This window comes from Phocoena sinus, chromosome 11, assembly GCF_008692025.1.
Source record: "Phocoena sinus isolate mPhoSin1 chromosome 11, mPhoSin1.pri, whole genome shotgun sequence".
Lineage (NCBI taxonomy): Eukaryota > Metazoa > Chordata > Mammalia > Artiodactyla > Phocoenidae > Phocoena > Phocoena sinus.
In genome coordinates this window covers 2,461,046-2,486,259 of record NC_045773.1, presented here as the reverse complement: position 1 = coordinate 2,486,259, position 25,214 = coordinate 2,461,046, and positions in this window count along the sequence as shown.

The window sequence follows — 25,214 nt, the reverse complement described above, 5'->3', positions numbered from 1 at the left end:
CAGGGAGTGTGCCTGGAGTGGTCCATTCACAGCGAGGAGGCTGGCGTGTCTACAGCAGAGTGACCGAGGGGACGGCAAAAGGAGGAGGAGGGAGAGGGGACCACACAGGTGAGGCTGGGCAGGGCCAGCAGGCTGGGGAGGCCCCGAGGGACATTGGGAGGGGACAGGAGTCCCTGGAGGGTGGTGCTCAGGGGAGGCACTTAGGTGTGGGCGGGACACCTGGCTCTGGGGGGAGGCGGGGACCAGCGGGCAGGGGCTGCAGGAGACGCTGCAGGACTCGGGGGTGCTGGGGGCAAGCAGGAGCACGTGGGTTTTGGATGGAAGGAATGAGCCCCGTCCTGTCTCACCCCCAACAACTGCCTGTCCAGATGGGAGGGAGAGATCGTTGCTTTAGCAGAAGGAAAGGGTCCAGGTGTTGGCCTTTGTTCTCTGCAGTGTTTTCTTGGACTGGTGAGTGAGTGGGGGGTGGCTTGGGGTTATAGACCAGCTCCTGGTCGGGGTACCCATGTAGTATGTGGACAGAGCAATAGTCAGGACACGCACTTGGGGTCAGGCCACTCCCTCTGCCATGTCCTGGCTGTGCCTCACCTATAAAATGGGGTTATAAAGCATCACCTTCCTCCGAGAGGGGTTGTGAGCGTAAATCCTTAATATGTGTCCATGCAGAGTACTCCTCATTCTTGCTAACTTTAAGTCACTGTTGTTCCCCTCTTTCTAAGACGAGAAGAAATTTGATGTTAGAGAAAGTCATGGATTCAGAATCAGATGACTTGGGTTTTGGCATTTGTTTCTCTATCATCCACCCACCTTTTTGCACATCTAATGTAGCTGATTTTGAATCCAACCCTTTGTAAGATGTGCCATCACAATCCCTTTAGCCCTCAGCTACAACCTCTTCACGTGTATTAAAGTTGTGGGGACTTATGCTATTAAAATAGAACGAGGGCTCCCTACAGCAAAGCAGAGGGCTTCTGGAGCGTCCCACACCCTACCCTGGCAACCCATTGCCTATGCACAGCTCTAGTCGAGACTTCTTAGAGGCTTTACTATCCCCCGGCTCAGCAGCCCTCAAACTTCCAGGTGTGTAAAAATCCTCCACCTGAAAGGGATGTTTGGGGATCACCCTGACCACCCCATTCAGTTCCCTCCCAGAGGCTGACCTGCATCCTCCCCGGCACCTGTTGTGAGCCAGGTAAGGAGGTTAGGAGGGGGGAAAGTCATGGTTTGGGGCGATGATAAGCCAAGCACAATCCCATGAGAGCTGTCATCTAGACATTTAGGGGACCCTTTAAATTCCAGTCCATTGTTTTCAGAAAACATGCTTTCTGTGATATGTTCCTTTTTAATGTATTGAGCCTTGCTGTAAGGTCTAAGATATGTGTCCTGTCCTGGAGAACGTTTGCATGCACTTGCGAATAACGCGTGTTCTGCTGCTGTTGGGTGGAGATGTTCTGCAGGTGTCTGTTAGATCTAGTTGGTTACAGTGTTGTTCATGATCTTCTGTTGCCTTGTTGATCTTCTGCCTAGTTGTTCTAACCATTAATTGAAAGTGGGGTAATGACGTCTCCAACTGTTATTGTTGAATTGTCTGTTTTCTCCGTTTCTGGTCCAGTTTTTGCTTTGTGTATTTTGGGGTTCTGTTGTTTGGTACATATATGTTTACAATTATTATGTCTTCTTGATGATTGACCCTTTATTGTAATAAGGTATCCTTCCTTGTCTTTAGTAGCTTTTTGTCATAAAGTCCTACTTTGTCTGGTAGGAGTATAGCCACTCTAGTTCTCTTTTGGTTACTGTTGCATGGAATATCTTTTTCCATCCTTTTAGTTTCAACCTATTTGTGGTCTTAAATCTAAAGTGAGTCTCTTGTAGACACCATGTGGTTGGATTACATGTTTTTTTTAAATCCATTTTGCTAGTCTCTGCCTTTTGATTAGTGTTTAACCTACATACATTTAATATAATTGTCGATAAGGTAGGATTTACACCTGCAACTTTATTATATTCTTTTTCCTATTTTTTAAAATAAATTTATTCTTACTTATTTATCTTTGGCTGCGTTGGGTCTTCGTTGCTGCGCGTGGGCTTTCTCTAGTTGTGGCGAGCGGGGGCTACTCTTTGTTGCGGTATGCAGGCTTCCCATTGCGGTGGCTTCTCTTGTTGCGGAGCACGGGCTCTAGGTGTATGGGCTTCAGTAGTTGTGGCACGTGGGCTTCAGCAGTTGTGGCGCACGGGATTAGTTGCTCTGTGGCATGTGGGATATTCCCGGACCAGGGCTTGAACCTGTGTCCCCTGCACTGGCAGGCGGATTCTTAACCACTGCACCACTAGGAAAGTCCCAACTTTATTGTTTTCTGTATGTTTTCTGTCTTTTTTTCCTCCTCTACGTCTCCCGTACTACCTTCCTTTGTGATAGATATTTAGTGCACCATTTTCATTCTCTTGTTTCTTTTAGTATCTAGGGGACCTTTTAGAGTAAAATAAAACCTGTTGGAGAGGCAGACCATCCCGTGTATCTCTCCTCACGCAGAGAGAATGAAGGCAGGGGCCGGTACTGGACAGGGGAGTGTTGGCAGTGAGCCCAGAAGTGACGGGCCTGGGAGAGAAAGCTGCCAAACTGGGAGATGGGAACGTGGGTGTGGACCCAGACAAACTGGGTGGGCTCTGAGGAACCAGCCCAGAAGCTCCCCTGGGGACAGGGAGAATGAATTATTTGTCTCTGCTGTTTTTGTAGGGGGCCCTGTCTCAGGGTAGGTTTTAATGAATATGTGTTGCGTGAATGAGTGAGTGAATGAATGAATGTTCTAGTTATCTGTGGCCAAGTAACAAATTATTCTAAAATCTAGAGGCTTAAAACAAGCCCCCTGTTATTATAGCTCAGATTCTGTAGGGCAGGGCTTGGCAGGGCTTGGCTGGTTGGGTTTTCTGTTCCCTGTGTTATTAGTGGAAGTTACTCAGTGGTATTCACATAGTGGATGGACTCGTCTGGAGGGTCCAAAACACCTTAACTCACGTATCAGGGAACTTGTGGAGACACCTGGAAGGCTGGCCCTGTGGACCAGAGTATCTGCACGTGGCATCTCAAGCACAGGGGCTCAGGGATCCCAGAACCAGTGTTCCAAGGCCTGGTGGGAGATGTGAGGCTTCTCATGGCTTGACCTTGGGAGTACCACAAGGTCACTTCTGCCACATGCTGTTGGTCAAGCAGATCCAAAGGCCAGGTTCCAGGGGAGGGGCTTGGACTGCACCCTCAGTGGGAGGAGAAGCAAGGATTTGCAGCCATCTTCACGCCCCCCCTTCGGGGTGCCCAGGCCTTGTGCTGTCACTTCCACCTCTTAAGGCTGCTGAAGGGCTGCTCCTGTCTCTGCGTGGCGGGTGACAGCCTGTCCTGCCCCTGGTGGGTCTCCCTCTGCGGTGCTGTGTGTCTGAAGGGCGCTGCCCTGCCACAGGCCACCAGGAGCTGGGCATCTCGGCCGAGGGTGCTTCCCAGGCCCCCGCCTGACCCGATCCGCACCCCACTGCTCAGGTAGCCTGCCCGCTCCGTCTGCAGCCCCCTCACTCTGAGCTGTATTTTTAACTCCTGCCATATGGCGAAGCAGCCAGATCATCCGGGGAAGGGAACGGGGGTCTGGAGGAAATCATCGCCGCTAATGCGTTTTTGATAACTGCAGTAATTAAGAACGCGGCGCCCTCATTCCCGCCCCCTCCCCCGGCATCTTGGGTGCTCGGAGCGCGCGTCACTCCTGCGTGGGGGGAAGCTGTTCCGAGGGGTTGGGGGATCCCACAGACTAGCTCCTGCCTGCGGGGGCAGGGCCATCACATGGCTAGTGGCTCGTGCACGGTGGGGGGGATGGGGTTGGAGCGCGCGGAGCCCCTGCTTGCCAGAGATGCGTGTCCCTCCTCCCTTCTCTCTGTTTCTCCCCTTCCCGGGGCATCTTCCCTGAAGGCTCCTTCTTGCTCAGAAACCTGCCCCGGGTGGGGCGGCCGGGGGCACTGTGCAGTTTTCACACTCCGTGCCTTTGGTCATGCTGGTCGCTCTGCCTTAGACACCCTTCCCACGCCTCCATTCCTGCCTCTAGAAACCCCACGTGTCCGGTAGGGACCGGCTCCCATCTTGCAACTTTCTGTGGTTTTGAGCCTTTTCTTTGATCTGTGCTGTAGCCCTGGGCCCCCTGGGGCCTCCTATCTGACTTACTTTGACTGCGCCCTGCTGGGGTGCTTGCCTCTAGGCTCCATCCGGCAGGCAGCGCCAGATCACGCTTCCGTTAGGATGCAAACTGCTTACATGAAAGACGAGATGTTTAAGATCAGCCCACTGTTGTCACGTGCGCGAGTCCAGGGTCTGCGAAATGGAGTGTGTGCACCCCTGGGGGCAAACGATACCATCCTTTGAGGTGCAGGGAAACATGTGGGGACTTCTGTTTCCATTGATCCTTAAGTTCAGCCTCCACTGTCCTTTTTTGGATTCTTCTGCGACACGAATGACATTCGTGCAGTTGTGATTAATAAATATATACAGGTACGGTTATTGCGCGGATGTGCGCCCACACTCCTTTCGGGCAGGGAAGACTCACCAAAGTCTAGTGGCCGGTGTCTTTACCTGCCGCCGGCTTTTCACTGCTTTTCTTCTTGAGGCAGTTACTTTCCTGGTACGGGGGTCTCCACTGTGAGATGGGCTGAAGTAGGCGTTTATTGAGCACCTGCTGTGTGCTCGCTGTGTGGCCCCACTTTACAGATGAGGAAAGTGAGGCTCAGAGTGGTGATGTGCCTTGCTGGGGGTTGCACAGCTAGTAAGTGGCAGGGCCGGACATGACCGGGCCTGGGTGACTCCCAAACCTGTGTTCTTTATGTTCTGCTCTGTGTCTGTGGTCCTGAGACATGGCTGGCTGAGCTCTGCGGCTCTGCCCATGGCTGGGCCGTGGTGGTGATGGGAGCTGGCCTCCCCCATGTTTCCGTGGCCTCTGGCGGGGGTGGTCCTGCTAGCAGTGGTCTGGACAAGGCATGCAAAGGCCCCCTCCCCATGGGTAGGACTCAGTCAGCCCCTTCTCTCTCATCCCCCAGAAACCTGAAAGCCCCAGGCCAGGAGGAGAGGACAGTGGCCGAGTAGGACCGGCATCCATGGGGCATGGGCTTCTTATTAAGAAACCTGCTGACTCTGGTCCCTGAGGGTGAGGGTGGCTTGTGGAGTGGGGGGGGAGCTGATTCATCACCATTTTCCCAGATTTTCATTCACCAGATGCCAAAAGTCCTGTCCCCCTCAGCGGGAGGAGACCAGGGGCTGGGAAAGGCGGCTTCTGTTTTGTCCACACATCAGCTGCCGCCTCTGCGTGGGCTGTTTACGTTGCAGAGGTGGGTCTTTTATCTCTCCACTGAGCTTCACTCCAGGTCCCGTTCAGCAAACATTTACGAGCCTCCTTACGTGCGGACCTGTGTGGGGTTGGGAGGGTAGGGGTGCAGGGAGGCAGATGCCCCTCAGCCTCCCCCTGCCCCGTGCAGGGGGCGAGGGCGGTTGTGGGGGGGGAGGGTACAGCGAGCCCCGGGTGAGTGCGCACCCCCCTCGCGCTGCCCTCAGGGTTCCACATCCTGATTCTGCCATGTCCGTCTAGGGAGGGGGTTGGCTTTTGATGTCGCTCAAGGTGACAGCTTCAGCCAGAGCTCACAGTTTTTCTCCCTGAACGGCTCTCTTTTGCTTTCATTTGATTGAAGCAGACTGCACCCTCCCCTGCCTGCAAGCTGGTGGGGGCCTCTCTGTGCACCCCGTTGGGACGCCCTGAGCCCCTGGTTTAATGAGAAGGACCCCGGCCAGGGTCTGGGCCTCCAGGGCCTGCGGGCTCAGCCCAGTCCGGTCATACCACAGGCAGAGCTTGGTTTTCTGTCTGTGAAAGGCCAGCTTTGGTGTAGTCAGTCCTGCACGGCATACTGGGGCACTTTCCACAGTTGAGACACCTCCAGGGCAGGTGTTTCTCAGGCAGCTAGCTCCATCCCACGGGGAGGTCAAGGGCTGTGGACCTCTCATGCCCCAACTTGCCAAGGGCAGTTTGATTAATAAAAATTGCTGAGCTGGGAGCACCCGGGTCTGGGTTTGGGTTCTGGCCCCATCCTAGCAGGCTGGGCGGGTTTCCTCACCTGCAAGTGGGCATAAGAATGGCGACACAGCCCTCCTCATGGGACAGAGCGGGTCAGCACAGCACGGGTGAGGGGGAGGAGAGCTCACTCTGCAGGAGTTCTCAGTCATAATTACTTAGCAGGTTATGGGGAAGATAGTAAAAGGGGTCTTGGAGGTGGAAAGGGGGTGATCCCTGACCTAGGTGGGGAGGATGTATGGTCCAAATAGCTGCCTCCCAATATCTACTTTCCCTTTCTCTTTAGCATTAAAGCGTTTTAGCATTTAGCGTTTTTGGTGTGTTTTTGTGTTTTAATCTGGCCATGATGCCAACCAGAATAAAGACTGCCTTCCCCAGCCTCCCTGCTTGTTAGATATGGCCATGTGACTGCTCTGGCCAGTAAGAGGGAAGCAGAAGTGTGGTGTGCAGCTTCCAGGAAGTGTCTTTAAAAGGAAGAGGTGGGTCCTTTGCCTGTTGCTCCTCCTTCCTGTTGGCTGGAATGAGAATGTGATGGCTGGGGCTCAGGCAGCCATTTTGGATTGTGAGGACAATGGCTGCACTGTAGGGATGGCAGGACAGTGAGCTGGAAGAAGGCTGGGCCCCTGACAACCTGGGGGGAACTGCCCAATACAGCCTGGACTACCCACCTCTAGACTCTTACATGAGAGAATAAAACCACGTGCTTAAGTCCACGTTAATGTATAGCTGACCCTTGCACAATGAGGGGGTTGGGGATGCCGACCCTCCGTGCAGTTGAAAATCTGTGTCTAAGTTAAGTCAGCCCTCCATATCTGCAGTTGTACATCCATGGATTCAACCAACCGTGGATTGTGTAGTATTGTAGTATTTACTATAGGAAAAAATCTGCCTGTAAGTGGACTTGCGCAGTTCTAACTTGTGTTGTTCAAAGGCCAACTGTATTGACTTTCAATCCCTCTTAGTCAGTCCTAAGGTTACGAAGAGCGTGGTTTTGCGGCTGTGATTTGAAGATGTTTGACCACATCTCTGGGAGCCCGAGGCCTCAGCGTTGGAGCCAGTAGGGGTGGAGGTGGGTCCCCCCAGGACCCTAGTGTTGCGATAGTTGCTGACTTTAATCACTCAGCAGATGAGGGCCAGTTACTTCACACAGTGTGAGATACAGAGGTGGAGAGATGGCCAAGTCACCTGGACCCTGACCCTCAGGGGATGGTGGGTGTCTGATGACAGGGCACTGCCTGGGGTGGTGGGAGAAGAGGCAGAGACGGAGGGGCAGACAGAGACAGACTGAGAGATTGCAGACAGCTGCTTGTATCTGACCCTCTCCTCTCCCCCGTGTGTTGAATTAGCCATAGATTCGTCATTTATCCGTTGGTAACTAGCACTTGCCAAGCCTCGTAAGCGCCAGCCTGCGGCTGGGGGATCCTGGAGCAGAGCGGCCACTGTCGGCGCCCTCCAGGGGGAGGGAGATGGGGAAGAGAAGGGTGTGCTGTGTACCCGTCGGAAAATGCCTCTGCCACGTGTTTTGAAGGTGCTGTATCTGCAGGTTGATTTTGAGACTGGTGAGACTCGTCATGGGGATCGTGTGAAAGCAAGACTGGGCCCCAGACTGGGGTCACAGACCAGGGGGCGAGTTCTTACAGTTTGCTTCCAGCTCTGCCCCTCCCCCCACACCCCAGGTGTCCACATCCAGGCGTGCTCCACCCAGGTGTGCCCCCCTGTCCCTTGGTTCCTTGAGTCCTTACCCAGCAAACCAGGGGAGGGGCCTGCTGCTGATTCTGCTTTGGTTTAAAAACCAGTTTGACTTTGGAAAGAGAAACTGTGACAGGCAACGAGATGGGGGTGGAGCACAGGGCCTGAACGTGAGGCCTGGAGAGCCAGCGAGGATGTGGCTCTGCTGCAGGGCCCGCGGGGCGGCCGCTCCCTGAAGGTGAGTTTGGAGCCGGGCTTGCCGGGTCCCCTTGGCCGTCAGGCCCGCGATGCTGGCTCAGCAGACGAGACTGGGAGCTTTGGGCTATTTATATCCACTCCAGCAGATCTTCTGATCTCAAGGGTCCTGTTCAAAGGCTGCGTTGCGCTGGCCTCTTGCACGCAGCCTCCCTGGCTGGCAGTTCAGGGACGAGGACCGAGTGCAGGGAAGGGCTGGGCTGCAGGCCTCCTCGTCCAGCCCTGGCTCTCAGGCTGAGAGCTCGGCCCCGGGCCCTGTGCCCCTGCTCTGGGCAGTTGTTTCTCTGTCCTTAGGGTGAGGAGGAGGCTGGCAGGAAACAGGTATTACTTGAGCACCTACTGTGTATGGAAGTACTTTTCTTTTCCCAAGGAGGTTTGTTTATCTTATTTTCAAAAATTGTGGTAAATGTACGTAACATAAAATGTACCATTTTAACCATGTTTAAGTGTACAATTCAGTGGCAGTAAGTACGTTCACACTCTGTGAAACCATCACCCTCATCTCCAGAACCTTTTCTTCTTCCCAAACTGAAACTCTGTGCCCGTTAACCACTAACTCCCATCCCCTTCCCCCAGCCCCTGGCACCTACCATGCTACTTTCTGTCACTACGAATCTGACTCTAGGGCCCTCATGTAAGTGGGATCATACAGTAGACGTCGTTTGTGACGGGCTTATTTCACTGAGCCTAATGTCCTCAAGGTTCATTCGTGTTGCAGCAGGTGTCCGAATTGCCTTTGATTTTAAGGCTGACTGATACTCCATTGTATGGATGGACCACGCTTTGTCTACCCAGCCATCCATCGGGGACGCCGGGGTTGCTTCCTCCTCTCGGCTACTGTGAATAATGCTGTCGTGAACATGGGTGTGCAAATGTCTCTTTGAGACCCTGCTTCCCATCCTTTTGGGTGTGTCCCCAGAAGCGGCAGTGCTTCAGTGGATCGTATACTGATGTGCCAGAGACATTAGACACAGGAACGCTGCCTCCACATGACCGGCCAAGGTAGTGTTGCTGTCTGTGTTGTGCAGAGGACGCGGGGGAAGAGAGGGCTGATTGCAGGGCAGCCGCACGACCCCCTCATCCCCGTGTGCCGGCTCTGAGCCCGAGAGGCATGTGGCCGGCCTCCTCTCATCCTCTCGGGGGCCCCTGAGATACCAGCGTCCCCCACCAAGCCCTTTCCTCCGCCCTGCTCTCCTTCTCAGCGCACCCCTGCGCAGCACGTCCTGGGCGTTTGCTCGTCACCTGCTGCCCCCGGCGCGTGGGCTGCACGAGGGCCGGTTCCTTCCGTCAGCTCCGTCTTGAAACCCCAGCCAGCATGCAGTGGGCCCCCGGGAAGTACTCATGAGTGACCGGGGGCGTGTGGCTGGGCGTTCTCTCCCTTCCCTGCTGGTTCTGGGCAGCCCGACCTCACCTGCATCACCCCGGGCCTGGCCTGCCCCCCGCAGAGGGTGTCCCATCTCTTCATATGGAGTGGGTGCCCTCGGCCGCCTGGCCCTGCGCCCAGGCTGACAGTGATGAACGGCCCTCCGCCGCTCCGGTTATTAACTCCGCTTCTGAGAGCTCTCGCAGCTCCAGACTCGGGGCTGCTGTTTGGTTTGGGAGCTTCTCGGGGTCAGTGACCCCGCTGCCGGGGGCAGGTGTCCCCCCCTGCTGTGCAGTGCACAGCGCACAGCCTCCCTCTCCTGTTCTGGCCTCCGCGCAGGGCTGGGGAGGTGAGTTCATGACACCCGGGCTGGCCTGGTGCATTTATCACCGCTACCAGCCGAGGCCTCTCTCCGGCTCTGCCCGTCCATTTCCCCGGCCCCGAGACCGAGACCCTCCTGGTCCCCCAAGAATCATGGCCACCCTCCTCTGCCTCTCGGGGCCCCTGTCTCTCTGTGTCCTTCCTCTGTGCGCACAGCACTCAGGGTTCCTGTGGTTCCCTTTGCCACCAGCCACTGCCATGGGGGTGCGGCTGGCCTTCTCCGGAGAGATGCCTTGGGTGATGGGGTCCTCACCCGGGGAGCCCCCCAGACCTCACAGCCCCATCTGGGCTCCAGTGACCAATGATGGGGCCACAAAAGCTGTTGGTCCCGCCCCAAGGCAGGACACCTCTGGTGCATCCACTATCCAGACCCCGTGGGTCAGGCCGCGCAGACCCCCGTGGGCCCCTGCTCTCCCCCCGCTTCGCAGGTTCCCCCGAGAGCAGCCCTCTGCTGCTGGAAACCGGCCCTGAGGCACTTCAGTGTCCTTGCTTGTGCACCCAGCTGGTCGCTTCTCCTCTGGGGCTGGGGAGTGGGCGTCCACTGCACCCCACCACCCACTCCCGCGGGACGGACACCCAGGCTGCCTCTGCTGCAGGGGGTGCTTGGCGAGCGGCATCCTCCTGCGTGGCACCCAGGGGCCCATGTGGGCGTTTCCCTCGGGAGGATGCACACCCAGGAGCGGAGCCACTGCTCACAGGGCGCGTCTACCCCAGCGGCGAGGGATTGTTCTCTGAAAGGCAGCACCAGCTGCGTGCTTGCAGTGGGGCCCGTGGGGGGCATTCTCACCTCCTCATGGCGCTCCTCCCGCCCCTCCTGGCTTTACAGCTCTTTGGAGGTTCCTGGTCTCCCCCGCTGCCTGCTGGTCGGTGACTGAGCTCGGATGTCACCTCCTCTGGGAAGCCTTCCTGGTGCTTCCTCCGGCCCCTCTGCAGGCCCAGCTGGTTTCACTGCTGTGGCACTGTGGCGATGCTGCGGGGACTCGGGCTCTGCCTCCTCTCTTAGGTGGGCATTCGGGGGCTGGGGACCCTGTGGGGTCATCTGTGTGCTCCAGATATGTCTGTACACTGGATGGAGGAGGGGTCCAACCCACAGCCTCCCCTCTGTGGGGGAGACGCCCTGCCTCCTTCTCCTTGGCTTCCCTGTTCCTTGGGGCCACCTGTGCCTAGAGGGAAGGGTCTCTTTTGTCCCCACTGAGCTGGGGGTGGGGTCTCTCCTTCCATTTCTCTGCCGGGACGTCCAGAGGAGACCCTGGGAGATGCCGGGGACCAGGAGGCCTGTTCCCGACTCCTCTCAGTGCCTCGGTTTCCTCATCTGTGATGGGGAGGTGAATGAGCCCACCTTGCTGGCGTGGAGGGAGGATGTAGTGGTTGCCAAGTGTCAGGAGGGCCTGGTGCCCACCCCCGGGAGCTCTGGAAGGCCGGCTCCCACCTGCTCTTGCAAGGGCCCCCCATGGGCGGGTGGGCTGGAGTGGGCTTCCTGGACTGGCTTCGTGGCTCAGAGCATGGGCTGTTCCCCGCAGCCAGACCCGCCGGCTTCCGGGACCAACTGTGACCTTGAGTGCCTTTGTTAACCACAGTGTGCCTCGGTTTCCTCATCAGTGAAATACGTTTAATATTTGGACCTCAGAAGATTGTTGAGGGTGAGGCGCTGGCCTGTACGTTGTGGTCCGTATAATCTGGCCACTGTGATGATTGCTGTTATTTACCATTGTCTGCTTATGCGGTTGATGGCCCAGGGTACTTGGGGTTCAGGTCTGGGTGCTCATCGCCCTTGACACCCAGCCACATGGAGGGGCTGGCCTGCTCCAGACCCGATTTTACAGCCACAGGAAGAGACCCTCGTTCCCGTCACCTGAGTTTACAGCAGGGGGTGCAAAGCGGCTTCGTGCTGTCATAGGAGCTGCCGATTTCCCCAGATAGGAAATGCGATGATTTACGAAAGTTGCCTAAGAAAAAATGGGACAGGTACTTTACAGATCCACAAAGCCCCAGAGTAGGGCTCTTTTATGCTGGCTCCCAGCTGACCTGCCCAGATGCAGCAGCCAGGGTCACACCTGACAAGGCTTGGAGCCTGGAGCACCATGGATTATGAAGGGAACAGAGCTGGCTGCCCCAGGAGCCCGGGGACAGACACGCATCTACCAGTTACTGCAGTGCAGGTGGTCACGGAGGGAGGGGAGCAGAGGGCAGTGGGGGACATAATCTCATCAGTGACTTCCCACAGCGATGCGCCAGGAGCTCTGGAGCTGGGATGACCCTGCAGAGATGTCTCTAATAGAGGCCGGGAGGCGGCCTTTGTCCCTCTGCATGGACCAGACGTTGGATGTGGTTGCCCCTGGGGGAGGGAGCCATGTCCTTGGCCAGAGGTGGCTCCCCGAAGGGGACTCAGCTGAGAGCCGTCGGCAGCCGGCAGCCCTGGCAGGAGTGGCACGAGGGCCTCGTCCCAAGGGGGGACCTTGGCGGCCACCACAGTGTCCACTGTAGCTGGTTGGGCTGATCTTTCCATATGCAAATCAGACTGCGTCCCTTCTGCTGTGAAAACCCCTCTTCCCTCCTCTGCTCTCCTTACCCTCTGAGTTGGCAAATTGGGCTCCCAAGACCACACCCAACCTACAGAGATATAAATTTAAAATCTGAATTAGTTGGAAACATTTAAAGATCAGCAGATTTCACATAAAGCCTGATTTTCGGCTTCTCTTGATACTAAGCAGTGCCCCCTCACCTGCACGGGGCAGCCCTGCCTCCGCACAGGGTGGAGGCGTCGTCCCCATGGGCTTCCCCTCCCCAGGGTCCTGGCGGAGCCCTGCGGCTCGGCCCCGTGGGCTGCAGGTGGATTTGAAGCTCTTTATTCCTCACTTGTTCATCCAGGCTGTGTTTGGGGTTCCCACTGGGTATCAGGTTCTGTGCTGTCCCCCAGGCTCCCCTGTCCTAGTGGGGGGACAGGCACTCAGGAGAGAAGCAGGTCCGTGGGGATTGGAATGTCCAGCAGGGCTGGGAGGTGGGGAGTGATGGGCTGCATTTTAAGGCAGGTGGGTCAGGGCGGCCTCTGGTGGGTGACCTTGAGAGCAGTGGAAGAGAGGGGTGAGAGGCCAGCCCCCAGGGACCAGGATGGGCCAGTCCCGAGGCTCCTTGTATCCACCACGCACTTCTTGCCTCCATGGGCTTGCTCGGCCCAGAGGACCCACCTCCCCTCAGCCTTGAGCCACCTCCTCCAGGAGGCCTCCCCGGCTGGGCCTTGTTCCCCGGGTCTCTGGGAAGTGTGGTTGTCTGTTTCCATGTCCATGTCACCCACCTGGAGGACCTTGGGGTCAAGGTCAGGGTTAGCCTCTGGGCCATCTTGGTCTCCGTGTCCTCAGCTCTGGATCAGTGCCTGGCACAGAATAGGAACATGAGTTGTGGGTCAGGTAGATGAAGGCGGATTCAGGCGCCTGCGAGGGACACTAGTTCTCAGACCACCTGGGATGCTGGGGCTTGCGCCAGGCTTGGTAACGACGCCCCCAGGAACTAGGGCTTTCCGCCACCTTTACTACGAGCACCTGTTCTGACCAAAATTGGTCACTCAGTGAAAAATATGGGAGAGAAAGCCTTGCCTCTTACTGGGTGGAAATCAGTGACGCTGCTGTGAGGACAGATGCCCATCGGTGATTAGTAACAGTTTTACTCACCAACCTATACTGATCTGGGTTTCTGCACCACCGTACAGGCTCCCTCCGTGGGCTTTCCCCAAAATGTCAGCCTGGGATAAGGCAGCCCCATACCTTTCTGTTGGCTTCCACGTAGCAGAAAATGTCAGGCCAGAGAACACAGTTAACAAGCATCGTACAAATTAAGGCTCCTGGCTTGAGTACTGCACCTTTCCTGCCCTTCTCCCTCCATCCCCCTACCTCTCCCCCGCTCACTCCCCACTGCCAGGGTCCTCCGGGGCTGGGAGGCAAGGCCACTCCCTGAGATCCAGCGCCTGGGCTCGTCTCTGGCAGGGCCAACTTTTGCTGGAACGCTGTGCGTTCTCCCTGCCAGCGTGAGTGTTCTAATTAGTCATTTTGAAAGCAGATCTGCTTAATTGCAAGCGGTACTAAATATTGGTACATAAATAAAGTCATTAATAACTGCATATGCAGAAAGTCCTCCCACTGAGCTCCACAACAGCTGGGCCCCTTTGGCTGTCCCTTGGGCAGCCCCAGCTCGACGGTGGTGTCCTGCCAGCCCCCTCCCGGTATCGATCAATAATCAGAGTGGCCGCAGGTGGAGGAGAGGGATGGAGGCTTCCCACAGGAGGGGACGAGCAGCGGTGGGCCGGGGACCCTAAGGACCAGAGGAGGTGGTTCCAAAGCTCTGAGTTTTGAACGGCAACAGTGTAACGGGTCTCCTGCGATCAAGTTAGCGTACGCTTCCTGAACAGTTACGGCTTAAACACAGCGTTCATCATCATCCAGGCCCCGGGGGGTGGCAGCGCTTCCCTGATTTCCCATCCATAGAACGCAGATGATAACATCTGTCCAGCACGTTGGGGGCTTTTCATTTCTTAGGACGTTCAGCAGTGTTTACTGAGTGCCGACTGTGCGCCGAGTCGTGTTCTGGTGGAAACGTCACGTGCCAGTGCCTGCATGTCTGAGGGGCGTGGAGGTGAAGCAGAGCGGTTGGTGGGGACTCGGGAGGGGGGTGGGATTTTGCTCTGCGTGCTGTGGAATAAGGTCCAAGCCGTCGTTTTAGAGGACCTCTCTGGCCGTGGTAGGAAACTGTAAGGAGGAAAGATGCGGGCTGCAGCGGTGGCCCAGCAGAGGGATGGTAGGCTTGGGCGAGGGAGGTGGGTGGAGGTGGTCAGAAGCCCAGATTTGGGGGCCGCTGTGAGCAAAGCCCAAGACTCACAGATGGGCAGGGGTTGATGTTTAGAACCGCAGAAGAACCCGTAGGTTTCTGGCAGTGGCTACTGGTGAGCGGGGTGCTGGAGAGGGTGCGATTCCAGGGCTGGTGGTGAGATGCTTCGGTTCCCCTATTGGCTCTGTTTCTCACTGGCTGCCGTCCCCTGACTCTGTCAGTTTCTCCAGGTTCTACATTTTTTAATCTTTTTTTTTTTTAAATAGACAATTTTTAAATACTATTGTGGATGTGCAGGAAAACTCAGCATTCAGTACAGAGAACTCCCGTGTACCCCTTCCAGTTTCCCCTCTTATTAACATCTTGAATTAGGGGGGCACGGTCATCACGACTCATGAGCCAACGCTGCTGCTGCGTTAGTGGCAGAAGTCCAGTTTAGTGAGCGTTCGCTCTTGGTGATACGCATTCTGTGGGTTTGGACAAATGTGTGATGACACGGACCCACCGTAACGGTATCATACAGAGTAGTTTCACTGCCCTAAACATCCCCTGGGCTCCACCTGCGTATCTCTTCCCCTCCTCCAACCCTTGTCTGCCACTGATCTCCTTACTGTCTTCCTAGTTTTGCCTTTTCCAGAACGTCACAGAGTCAGAGTCACACAGTATGTAGCCTTTTCAGATTGGCTTCTTTTACTTCGTTTCCTCCATGGCCTTTCATGGCTTGATAGCTCCTTTCTTTGCAGTGTTGGATAATATTCCATTGTACGGATGGACCACGGTTTATGTATCCATCCATTTACTGAAGGACATCTTGGTTAGCATCCCCATTTTACAGAACAGAAAACTGGGCAAAGAGAGGTTATACAACTTGCCTATGAACACACAGCAGGTTGGCAGACTGCCAGGGCAGGAGCAGGTCCTCGGTTGAGGAGTAGAGAAGGAGTAGGGGCCACTTCCTGGGGGTGGGGTGGGGAAGCTCTTTACTCCGGTGATGGCTTCGCAGTGGGCGCCCGTCCCCCTAGGTTCCTGTCACTGCTCTGCTCTTGGCTTCTCTCCACTGCATGTGCCACCGGACGTGCCTTAGTGCGTGTCCCCTTGGGTTTTGTTCCTGGTCCACGCTCTGGCTCCCCAGCGTGGCCCAGCCCCCCGAGGGGCAGGGTTTCTGCCTCCCCGGGGCCTGGCACAGAGGCAGTGCTGTTTGCTGAGTGAACTGTCCCGAAGGCTGCTTTGGGGTTGATGAGAACGGAGCCTTTCCCCAAGGAGCAGTGGGATGGTGCCAGGTTCAGAGCCTGCCAGGCTCCCCACCTGGGCCATGGACACGTCACTCTACCCCCTAGGCTTCAGTTTGTGCCCCTCCAGTGGGGGTAGGGCCGGGACCAGTGACCCGGTTATGATGGGACTGGTGTATGGTGCACTCAACATTATGAAGTAATTATAATCAGGTAATATATACGATGTAATTAAATAACATAATTTGTAGATTTTTTTTTTACCATGGTAAAGTCTACATAACTTAAAGTATACCATTTTTACCATTTCTCAGCGTCCAGTTCAGTGACATTAAGTACATTAACTTCTTGTGAAACGATCACATCCGTCTCCTGAACTTTTACATCTTCTCTAACAGAAGCACATTATAATATTTTGTGTTATAAAATAATAGTAATTCTTATTATTTCTTTTCCTGAGACAACTTCAGCTAAGGGTCCACCTGTTTATTGATGGAGTTTGTCCACCTTGGGCCCCTTGATGTCTTGCACCAGGTGATCAACTCCTTGTCCGGGATCCACCGGGTGTGTCTTAGGACGTTTAGCAGCCTCCCTGACCTCAACCCTCTAGATGCCAGTAGCACGCCCTCCTCAGTCTTGACAATGAAAACTGTCTCCAGACAGGCACAAAGTTGCAGCTATGTAGGATGGCAAGTCTAGAGATCTCAGGTACAGGGGTGATGGTCCTACTTGGTAGGACTGGATTGAACATAGGACATATGCCGGGGGGTAGATTTCGGGCTCTTACCACACATGAAATGTAACTGTGAGGGGATGGTGAGTTAGTCTGACTGTAGGAGTCATTTCGTTCTGTATGTACATCAAATCCTCGTGTCTTGCACCTTAAATATGTGCAAGTTTTGTTTAAAACTATATAAATCAATGAAAAAATGTCTCCGGGCATTACCCATGCCCCTGGGGTTGGGTTGGAAATTGCCTCTGATTGGACACCACTGGCCTAAGAGTTTGAAGCTAGTTGGAAAACCAGGCTCCTCGCTTTGGGAAGCAACTCGGTCATTACAACCCTGTGAAGCTTTTCCAGCCACCAAGGAGAGACCCTTCTTACTGTTTGGGCCCCCGAGCCACCTGTCCTTCGTACAGACTTTCTCCCATGTGAGTTGAGGCTCTCGGCCTGGAGGAAACCCCGGGCAGAGGCGGGAGCTGGGGTGATGGAGCCGTCGGAATCCAGGCGCCAGTTCCGCATTTCACATACAGGCCTGTCCACGGCTGCGCCCCGTTGCCCCGGGATCAGGGACCGGCCCCGTCCTCGGGACCCAGGCTGCGGTGACCTCTCCCTCCCTTGGACCCGACACCTGTGTCTCCCTCCCACCCGCCTGCTCTCTGGTGAAACCCAGCAGGTTTGGAAAGGTTATAACCCATTCCTGGTTCCTTCCTCCGTGCCAGAAAACTAGTCATTAATTAAAACGGATGCAGCCCCTAGGGCTGCTGGACGTGGAGGCTCAGCCCAGCCCTTCTGGATGTGTCTCCAGGTGTGCAGGGTCATGGAGGGCAGAGCCAGGCGAGGGCTGCATGGGTGTGGCTTGTTCCATGTGGACGTTTGTCAGGATGTTGAAGTCGTGTTGAGACTCGGGTTCAGACCCACGAGGCCTGCGTCCGGGCCCAGCTGCAGGCGGTTAATGGCTCAGAACCACTCCGGGCTCGCGGAGCAGGGAGGAGGGGTGGCAGGCGGTGGGCAGGAATCCAGAGCGGCCCAGGGCACTGCTGGGAGTGCCCCATCTGCTCGGCCCTCCCAAGTTCAGCCTCCAGCACCCTTTGCTGGGCGTCTACCGGCCCCCACCCCGGGGAGCAGGCGCGAGGCCGTGCAGGCCGAGTGCACAGATACACCGTGGCCACCCCGCAGGCCGTGACCTCCCCAGAAATGAGGCTCCGGACGCTTCAGAGATAGAGTTGCTTAAGGGCATCAGTACATTTATCGCCCCGTGCGCACATACAGCTTGCATTTTAGAAATCAAACACTGTTCCGTATCGAATATTTTGATGGATGTAATTTTCATGAAAATGGAGTTGAACTTCATGTTCTCTAAGGCAGTACCGAAGTGCATTTTATACTAAAGCATCACTGAGGCTCCATTTGACTTTGGTGCGAGCTGTTCCGACCCCCTCCTTGGTGTCACTGCACCACCCAGTAACCGACATGCAAGCTGAGTTGGCCGGAGTTGCATCTTAAACGCCGTCTGGAGGTGAGGGGTTATTTCCAGGGAGGGATCGTTTGCCCAGGGGGTGTCATGCCCTTTCTCTGGGCGCCTTGCACTTTCTCTGGAGTCTGACGTTCTGGGTGCGAATCTGGGCTCTGCCACTCAACGATGTCAGCTTCTGTACCCTTTGGCAAGTTACTAGACCTCTCTGTGCCTCAGTGTCCACATCTGTGTAATGGGAATAATAGTGGTACCGACCCCATAGGGCTGTTTGGGGCTTACATGGGTTAATGTTTGCAAAGCACTTAAAATAGCATCGGATCTCTAGTGAGCTGGGGTTTGTGTTTGCTGCTGCTGCCGTGCTTGTTAAGTTGCGAGCCACCTGAGGTCAGAAATCCCCCATTTTGGGGGCTTTGTGATCTCAGCACTCAGCCCCGAGGGATGCTTTTGCTGAACCTGCTGCCCGGTCTCTAATTCTGGCACGAGGTCCAGGAGTTGTTGCTCAGTCCTCTGAGCAGGTGAGGATGCCTGGCTTGGGCCCTTAATTCAGGAATCTCTTGCAGTCCTTATCAGGACCTTTGTTTTCCTCGCCCAGGCTCCAGATATTTCACTCTTTCAGATGGTGGTGTGTAAACACTGTGGTTTCCGTCCTCTGGTTCCTGCCTGTGACAGTCAGCTTCTCGAGGTGTTCCCCTGCATTTTTCAGGCTGGGAATCACAGCAACATTTAAAGTATTCCTGTGTGCTTGGGTTCTTTCAGCCAACACCATTCATTCATTCAAGAAATATTTATCGAGCACCTACTGCTTATGCCAGGCATCATTCCGGGTGCTGAGCGGTTACAACAGTGCACAAAGCAAGAAAATCCCTGTCCTAACGGGCTTACACTGCAGTGGGGAGAAACAGATAGTAATTGAGATAAATTTGGACAATATTTAGTGTGTTAGACAGGAAATGTGGAGAGGAGAAAAAGAAAGCAGGGGCAGGGAGAACTGGGGTGGGTGAGACATTGTTGGAATTGTAGACCTAAAGGAAGTGAGGGAGTGAGCTAAGTGCTTATCTGGGAAGAGCGAGCCAGGCAGAGGGCATAGCCGGTGCAAAGGCCCTGAGGCAGGCATGCACCTGGCATGTTGGAGGAATGGCAAGGAGGCCCGAGTGGCTGAGGGTGAGCGAGGGGGACTCTGGCTTTTACCCCAGGGAGGGGCGGGCCATGGACGTTTCTGAGCAGAGGAGGGACGTGATCTGGATCTGGACCACCCTGGACGCTGCATGGGGAAGAGCCTGAGGGGCTGAGGGTGGAGGCCATTGCAACAGTCCAGACAGGCAGTGATGGTGGCTGGTGTGGGCGGCATCCCCTCTGTGGTTGGTCCAAACCAGAGGACCTGGCTTGTCTTCTTTGAGTCCACAGACCTTTTGTTGCTGTTTGCGGTGTCCCCGAAGGCTTGTGACCAGCCCTAGAAAGGCCAAGAAGGAAATGTCCTCCTGTAGCTTGTTTGTGGCAATGTGGAGCCAGGCTGTACAACGCTAACCACAGCAGCAGCAGACAGGATACTTAGTCCACAACAGAACGAAGTCTCGGGACTCAGATGTGCGGGAGGTGACAGTGCAGGAGGGGACCTCCCCGGACAGGTGGAGAAGCTCAGTAAATGTAAGCCATCCTTGTTACAGGGTGGAAAAGAGTTCTGAGGAAGCAGGACACCATGTATGGTTTGTAGCCGTCAGGAAAGGTCCCCTGGAAGAGGGGACGGTGAGGACGGGTCTTGAAGGGTGGGGGGCTCCCAGCAGAGAGAGAGAGAGATGGCCATTCCATGGGGGGGTCTAGGAGCTGGTATATATATATATATATATATATATATATATATATATATATACACACACACACACACACACACACACACATACATACACACATACAGATTCTTTTTAAAAAATTCTTTTCCATTATGGTTTATCACAGGATACTGACTATAGTTCCCCGTGCTATACAGTAGGGCCTTGTTGTTTATCCATTCTATACATAAAAGCTTAGATCCGCTAATCCCAACCTCCCACTCCATCCCTCCACCAGCTCCTCCCCCTTGGCAACCACCAGTCTGTTCTCTATGTGTGTGAGTCTGTTTCTGTTTCGTAGATGGGTTCAATTGTGTCATATTTTAGATTCCACACACAAGTGATATCATATGTTATTTGTCTTTCTCTGTCTGACTTCACTTAGTACGATAATCTCTAGTGGCACAGGAGCAGGTTTTTTTTTTTTTTTTTTTTTTTTTTTTTTTTGTGGTACGCGGGACTCTCACTGTCGTGGCCTCTCCCGTTGCGGAGCACAGGCTCCGGACGTGCAGGCTCAGCGGCCATGGCTCACGGGCCCAGCCGCACCGCGGCATGTGGGATCTTCCCGGACCGGGGCACGAACCCGTGTCCCCTGCATCGGCAGGCGGACTCTCAACCACTGCGCCACCAGGGAAGCCCAGGAGCAGGTTTTGACGGGTGGACATGTGAGCCTGATTAGAAACCAGAGGGGCTCAGACTGCCTGGGGTCTGGGCACAGGTGGAGTGAGGGTGAGAGGCGGGGAGAGGAGGCTGGAAGGCTAGAATACACGCAGCCTTGAAGGCCCGTGGGGATGCACCTTTGTTCAGCAGGCGGTGATCTGGTGAGAACCACCGTTAGGAAGCTCGGGGGAGAAGCCCAGGTCCTTCTGCATTAGCGCAGAGTCTGAATTTCCAATGGCTGCAAAGATGCAGTAGGAAACTTGGAAAGAGCCCCGGTTTCCAAGACCAAAGCGTCCCCTGCCTGTGCTTTTGAAAGGCAGCTGGAGGTGGGGATACCCCAGTCCTGGTGACTCCGCTGGGGTGTGGTGGTGGTTCCTGATCCAGGGCGTTAGGAGCCTGCACTGTCACAAGCTGGGCCTTGACCGCAGGCAGGATGCTGGGGAGGGTGGTCAAGCAGACGGCCCAGGCTCGTGGACGGAAGACCGCAGGGTCAGTGGGAGCCCTGGGCCCAGGGAGGAGCCCCTGTGGCCGCATTTCCTGGGGCCTGGGAGGCAGTCCCGCCTCTGTGGGATGTCAGGAACGAGCCTGGGGTGGCCCCGGGGTGGCTGGGAGCCCAGAAGAAGGCCCCGGAGCCCCGCCTCTCATCCTGGAAGTCTGCCCTGAGATCTGCATGGGGCCCACTTATCAAATTTCTACTTGACGCAGAACCGAGAAGGCTGCTGATGTGATGGAATCAAGGCTGTCAGTGGTTGTGACGCCCCTAACTGCGGGTGAAGGCTCATGGAGTGAAAATTATGAGAGAGAAGTATCTGGCCCAGCTTTGGATGAAAGGAGAGGACTGCGCAGAGCACTTGTTGACAGGGTGAGGCCAGAGGGGAGGGGAGCGCCATGTCGGGCCAGGTGGCCTGAGAGCCCGCAGGGCTTCGGGGCCACGGGAACCCAGGCGTCCATCCCAGGCCCCGCCTGTGCCTCGGGCTGTCCCTGGACGGAAGCTGGGGGCTTGACCTGTGGGGTCCAGAGGCAGGGCTTGGGCAGTGGAGGAAGTGAGGGGGACAGGCTGTCAGGGGTCTTGTTACCTGGGGGAACGGAATGGGGCCCCAGAACATCCTGGGGTGTCTGGGAGGTATGGGGCAAAGCCAGCCAGGCAGGTGCACATCTGTAGGTGCATTTGAGTAGCCTTTGGAGGTCAAGGCGGCTGTGGATGAGATCTAGGGAAAGCAGGAGTTAGGCCGGATTCTGCCCACAGGCAGCCACCCGCAGTCGAGCCGCCGGCTCTGAAGCGTTCCTGGAGAGAGCAAGTCAGGGTCGGGGGGCAGGACTCAAGGAGCAGCCCCGGTCCAGAGGTCAGCGAGACTCCACCCCCTGCAGACGGCCCTGGGCCCTGCAGCCCCACGAGGACCGGGCCTCCTAGCCGTTCATACCTGTCCGTATAGGGGAGGGCGGTCTGCAGGATCCTGGCGGGAGCGCCACCTCTGGCCCGGTGAGAACCCCCTCCCACGTCCGTCATGCTAGTTAGCAAGCTGCTCATCTGACCCGGGAGAGCCTGTCCTGACCTTGCCTTCTGCCCGCTCGCCAAGACTTTGCACCTGGCTGCAGACTGGGGAGTGGGGGGCACACAGCGCCCAGGCTGCCCCACTGGCAGCGGGTGGTCCTGTTGAGGGCACTGCCTGCCCCCAGGCCTGAGCCTCGCAGGGCATGGTGTCAGGCTGAGAGGATTTTCAACTGGACTTGGGTCTGTAACACGAGGCTTCTGAAAAGCACCAGCACGGCCTTTGCCACATCCGTATTTCCTTTGCACTACTCTTTTTCTTTTTTTTTAAAGTTTTTTTTTTTTTTTTTTGATGTGGACCATTTAGCTCCCTGACCAGGGAATGAACCTGCACCCCTGCACTGGAAGGCGAAGCCTTAACCACTGGACGGCCAGGGAAGTCCCGATTTTTCTTATTTTTTGTCTTGTAGGGAAGTCCCTATTTTTCTTACTATTTTTCATTGTAATAAGATACACATAATGGAAAATGGACCACCTTAACCATTTATAAGTTTCCAGTGGCATTAAGAACATTCACGCTGTTGAGCAAGCATCCCCCCCATCCATCTCCAGAGACGTTCCATCTTCCCAAACTGAAACTCTGTCCCCGTTAACCACTAACGCCCCCCATACCCCTCCCGCAGCCCCCGGCACCCAGCATCCTGCTTTCTGTCTCTATTACCAGTCATTGCTCCTGGGCCAACCCAGGCCGGCCAGCCCTCCGCCCAGCTGCCCACTGACCGCAGACACAAGATCTGCGGAGCCCAGGCCAGGACCCAGGTACGCTGTAGACTTGTGACAGATGATAAACGGTGGCTGCTTTAAGCCACTAAATTGGGGCCATTTGCTTTGTGGCGTCATAGCAATAGGTGCTCCCCAAGACTGTGGACTCGGTCTGTGTGACCCCACTGGCGCTAAGGATTCCTCAGTGGGTGTGGAGCTGGGGTTCCCAGTTGGCAGTGTCACAGGAGCCCCCCCACACACACACGCACTGCCACCCCCAGAGCCCCGCGGTACCTTCCCCAGTGCTGTGTTGTCTGAGAGATGTTTGCGTGGTGGTCTTGATAGCTGGGAGGTCTGGAGGGGAAGGAAGCCCTCTGTTCTCTCTTGACAGCCCTTGGCCACGGGTTCATCACAGCCTGGGACCAGAAGCGGGCATCAGCGTTACGTGTGCCTGGGTCGCACGCTCGAGGGCGTAAGGCTTGCTGTCCGCTCTCTGGCGTTACATTATTCTGACACAGTGGACCTCCGCATTCGCTGAGTCAGCGCGCGTTTATTTCGCACCACCGTGTGCCAAGTCCAGGGCCCGATGTGGGAATGATGGGTGAATTACGCTAACTGAGAATCACTGGGCTGTTGGTGTGTAACTGTTGCAGTTCAGCTGTTTCTGCACTTGCGTAGAGGACCTATCTCTCGGTGTTAAAAAAATAGATGGCGTTGTATTTAATTATCAGCTCCTTTTTTCTATCAGCTGCTTATTTAGAAAGCAGCAGCGAGGCGTGCAGTGAGACCGGCTGGGGATTGGTCTTCAGCCCTGGTCACAAGCGGGGCCGCCCCCTCCCTGGCTCACTGCTGTGTCCCCAGCACCTGGAGTAACGCCTGGCACAGAGCAGGTGCTGCACAGGTACGTGTGGAGAAATGAAAGGATGTAGCTGCCGTTCGATTTTCCTAATCACTGTGCAGCCTTATCTACAGATGAGGGAGCCTGGCCCAGAAGGATGCAGGGGCTCCCAGGGCCGCCCAGTGGGGAAGCGGAAGAGGCAGTGGAAACCCGCTGTCCTGAGCTACTTCCCTCTCTGCTAAACTACCTCCCCAGGAATGGAGAGCCGCAGATCCACATGCTTCTACGAGGGAGGCCGTCGGGGGACAAGGGACACCCGTATCAGCTTATCCTGGACCGTGAGAGGAGGCCCTGCAAGAGGAGAATCAGCCTGATGGTCAGGCTGTTCTCGGAACTTCTGGTCTCAGGGCCCTCGGCGCTGGGGGAGCGTGGCTGCCTGGCCCTCGGCCCCTGCCGTCTCCGGTGAAGCATATCTGCCTCACCTCGGCTTCTACCATTGCTGATGCTTCTGGGAGACAAGAGGCCAGCAGCCCCTCCTTCCTGCCATCTGTAGCTGGGAACCACCCACGGGAGGAAGACCTCTCTCCAGAAGGGTGGTCCCACGCACTCTCTCCAAGAGGCCGTGAGCTGGCCGTGGCTGGGGCGACCTGTGGGCCCCGGATGTGCAGACAGCCCTCTACCCTGTCGTCGGCTGGCGTGGCAGCCTTCGGGGGTCAGCCGATCCTCCCTCTTCCTCCAAGCTGGATGCCACAGGGGTTGAGTCCCCTGCCTGAGCGACTGCTCTGGGCCACCCTGACTCAGGGCAGTCCATGCATAGGAATGGACCTTGGATGGCAGAGGTTTCCAGACTTTTTATATTTAAAATTTTTTATCAGCAGAACCTTCTCTCCAAATGAAACCTTCTATGGAACCATGATGTATACATCAGAGAAAAGCAGAGACGCTCTGGGTGGGGGGACAGGGTGAGGTCTCCCAGAGACGGCCCCCGCCTCGGGACAGGGCATCTAGGGCAGCATGGTAGAGCATCCCTCCAGCATCAGGAAGCTGCTCCACGGGGGGGAGCATCAGGGGCTGGTAGTAAGTGTGGAGCAGCCTCTGGCTACCCTGGGGTCTCCAGACCAGGTCCTCGGCCGCGGACAAGCAGAACCGCCCTCCCCAAAGCCCCCGGGACCCTCGAGGTCCGGCCAGCAGGGGTAGGAGGGCAGCACGGGCTGCGTCCAGCAGAGGCCAGAAGCCCCGGGTGCAGAGAGCCAGCCTGGGAGGTGAAGGCGGCAGCCCTGCCCCTTCCACCGTGTCGCGGCCCCAGCCCAGGCCCCGCGTGGAGTCGGCACCTTCACAGGTCTGCATGTGTGTGTGTGTGTGTGTGTGTGTGTGTGTGTGTGTGTGTGTGTGTGTGTGTGTGTGTGTTGGGGGTGTCACGGGCAGAGGGAGCAGATGTGCTTCCCTTGAGAAGGCAGAGGGGGTCTCAGCTCGATGGCAGAGGGAAGTGCTTGAAGGTGGGGTGAAGGCCTCTGTAAGGTGGCAAGCCTCCGGCTGCTGGAGAATGCGCAGGCGGATGCAGAGTGAGTGAGGAGTGGAGGCTTGCAGGGGGCCCACCTGGGTCTCAGGAGACCTCACTCGACTGCA